Source organism: Moschus berezovskii, chromosome 11 (assembly GCF_049115385.1).
Source record: "Moschus berezovskii isolate FMDL1 chromosome 11, NW_MosBer_1.0, whole genome shotgun sequence".
NCBI classification, from domain to species: domain Eukaryota; kingdom Metazoa; phylum Chordata; class Mammalia; order Artiodactyla; family Moschidae; genus Moschus; species Moschus berezovskii.
Window position 1 is genome coordinate 17,288,905 of NC_142470.1, and position 3,641 is coordinate 17,292,545.

At 45.2% G+C, this 3,641-nt stretch overlaps 1 pseudogene; it reads left to right on the forward strand.

Moving 5' to 3' along the window:
* Positions 1-2,626: 2,626 nt before the first annotated feature.
* Positions 2,627-2,781, forward strand: LOC148776093 (signal recognition particle RNA; annotated as a pseudogene).
* Positions 2,782-3,641: the final 860 nt, after the last annotated feature.

Below are 3,641 nucleotides of genomic sequence, written 5' to 3' on the forward strand. Positions count from 1 at the left end.
TGGTCTTGATGAGTTGGAGGTATGACTCAAGTATGTTTTAAGGCTCATCCCACCCCAGTCAAGAATAATCATTTTCAGGCCAGCACCTACACCAGCAATAGGATAAATCCAATAGACTATACGAAGAAGCAACTGCTGCTTCCCAGAGGGCAGGTACTCATGAAGTAGGCACAAAATGTGGCTATTTACCTATTTGAGATATTTAGTTAAAAAAAAAAAAAAACGGATGTAGAAATGTTTTAAGTCTAGAAAGGAAGTCAGGACATTATGCAACTCAGAAGAACTTGGGAACCCAACAACCATCATGAAAGCATCTACTGTGACTGAAAAGGCTCAGCGTTGGCTCCGTGAAGATTCAGAAAATCGATGTTGCCCCCAAAGACTTCCATGAACTGGCCTCTGCTTACTCTTCTTTATTTACTTATGTGCTTGCTTTAGGCTGTGCTGGGCCTTCAGTGCTACCCACATGGACTTTCTCTAGTTGCATAGAGCAGGGCCTCCTCTTTACTGTGATGCAAGGGCTTCTCTTGTGGTTCACAGGCTCTAGGGCACAGGCTCAGGAGTTGTGGCCCGCAGGTTCAGTTGCCCCCCCTGGCATGTGGAATCTTCCAGGATCAGAGATCAGATCCATGTTCCCGGCGTTGGCAGATGAACTCTTAACCACTGGACCACCTGCTCACTCTTTCTTAGGGCTGCATGCTTTCTCGCCTCTTTGCTTCTGCATGTAACTTTTTTCCTTTTTTTTTTTCATTTTATCTGAAATTAAATGGCAACAAGCAATACCTCCTTTCAAGTGTCACAGCTTCTGAAGTGCTGGCTTAAGCATCTCTTATTTGTAAGACATTCCTCACTCCTCTAGGTAGCCTTGGACCCCTGTCCCTACACAGATGTTCTCAACCTATTCTCCTCAACCTCTGCATAACCGACCGCCACTGCTGGCATCTCCAGTGTCACCTCCTCCCTGAGGTCCCGTGGTTTTCCCAGTAGGCACTCCTGTCACACTTGATCTGACTACTTAATACTATCTCCCATGTGGATTCATTTACGTATGTCTTAGTCACTCTTGCAACACAAAGAGTTGTGTCCGGCTCTTTGCAACCCTGTGGACTATAGCCCACAGGCTCCTCTGTCCACGGGATTCTCCAGGTAAGAATATTGGAGTGGGTTGCCACGCCCGCCTCCAGGGGATCTTCCCAACCCAGGGACTGAAAATGGGTCTTCCACATTATAGGCAGATTCTTTACCATCTAGGCCACCAGGGAAGCCCAGATTGGTTTATACAGAGGCCCTAACTCCATTGCCAGCCTATTATTCTTGAGAACGAATATAGATGGTTGACTTACTGATGTATGTCCTTAATGTCTGACACCTGATAAGAAAATAATTATTTGTTCAAAGATAGAGCAATTTTGGAAGAATACATGTGGAATAAATATTAGTTGGATGAGAAATACAATTTTATCAAAGGATAGACATTTTGCAGTTGTTTATATAGAGGATATTTTATATTCCTTGTACTTGCATAAGACAAATTTCCTACAGATGCCTTAACAGAAAACTTCAGGCTGAGTGGCTTCAAACATCAGAGATTCCATCTCTCACAGTCCTGGAGGCCAGAGGTCTGAAAGTAGTCCTAGCTACTTGATGGGCTGAGGCTGGAGGATCACTTGAGCCCAGGAGTCCTGGGCTCTAGTGTGCTGTGCCAATGACTTACTTTAATGGAAATAGATGGAAATACATCTTCGAAATGGATCATGACCTTTACCTGTGATTGTTAAGGTGGAATGAACTTTCTCGCTAAAGGTTAAAAAGATGTACTCTCTTGTCCTTCAGAAAAATACCAGATGATTTTCTAAAAGCTTTAGTCCCAGGTCTACATCTTGAAATTTCCTTCTACGAATTTTAATATTAGATCTCAACATATTGTCCTAAGAGCTTGTTTTGATTATCATCAGCAAGTAGTTAATATCAGTTTTTTTTATAAGAATTTGTCCATAGTTTGACCATTTAACCAGGAATTAAAATATCTCTCTCTCTACATCCTTATGAAGAATTTCTTGGATTTCTAGGTCATAGGGGATGAAGAATAATCAGTATACTCTCATATTGAATTGTTTCACCCTTGACTCAGACAATAAAGAATCTGTCTGCAATGCAGGAGACCTGGGTTCAATCCCTGGATCGGGAAGATCCCCTGGTCAAAGGAATAGCTATCCATTCCAGTATTCTTGCCTGGAGAATTCCATGGACAGAGGAACCTGGCAGGCTGTAGTCCGTGGGGTGGCAAAGAGTCTGACATGACCGAGTAACTAATACTTAGAGTGTTTAGATCCTCTCATTATAGGTGAAGATGGCAATGGCAACCCACTCCAGTACTCTTACCTGGAAAATCCCATGGACGGAGGAGTCTGGTAGGCTGCAGTCCATGGGGTCACAAAGTCAGACACGACTGAGCGACTTCACTTTCAGTTTTCACTTTCATGCATTGGAGAAGGAAATGGCAACCCACTCCAGTGTTCTTGCCTGGAGAATCCCAGGGACGGCGGAGCCTGGTGGGCTGCCGTCTATGGGGTCGCACAGAGTCGGACACGACTGAAGCGACTTAGCAGCAGTAGCAGCAGCAGCAGCCAATGGGGTGTCCGCACTGATTTCAGCATCAATATGGTGACCTGCTGGGAACTGGGGGCCACCAGGTTGCCTAAGGAAGGGTGAACCCGCCCACATTGGAAACTGAGCAGGTCAAAACTCCCGGGCTGAACAGTAGTGGGATCGTGCCTGTGAATAGCGACTGCACTCCAGCCTGGGCAACATATAAAGTATTTGTAGGAGCATGCTCTCTCAGTTCAGTTCAGTTCAGTCACTCAGTCATGTCCAACTCTTTGCGACCCCATGGACTGAAGCACGTCAGGTCTCCCTTTCCATCACTAACTCTAAGAGTTTATTCAAACTCATGTCCATTGAGTCGGTGATGCCATCCAGCCATCTCATCCTCTGTTGTCCACTTCTCTGTCTTCTTCTGACTGGCCGGGACACTAATCCCATCAAGGGGGCCCCACCTTTATGATTCTAATCCTAACTACCTCCCAAAGGTCCCATCTCCACATCCATCATAATGGAGGCTTGGGTTTCAACATAGGAACTTGATGGAGAAGAGGGGGATATGAAATTCCATGTGCAGCAGTGATTTAATCTGAGGTGACCCAGAAAGCTTTGTGCAGAAGAGGGACTCACAGTGAGAGGGTGGTTGAGTAAGGTACTGAGGTCAGGGCTAATCTGCTAAAGGCGCTGTGGGTGTCAGTTTATCCCTCCCACCTTGGCATAGCTACTTAGCTAGATGGTGTGCAAAAACTTGATCTGGAGTCATGGACAAGGCCCGTGGGATGCTCTCCAGGACCAAACACCACTAGGCTGGCACTCTCACAGCTGAGCCCGGGTCAGCCCTGTCTGGAGACAAATGTTCTGGGCTGGGCCCAGCCCCAAAGTATCTGACTTGGTAGGTCTGGAGAAAGGCCCAGAGTCTGTGCTTCTTCTTTTTTTTTTTATTTTTTTAATTAACGTATAGTTGATTTACAATGTTTCTGGTGTACAGCAAAATGATTTAGCTACATACACACACACACACTATATATACATATATATAT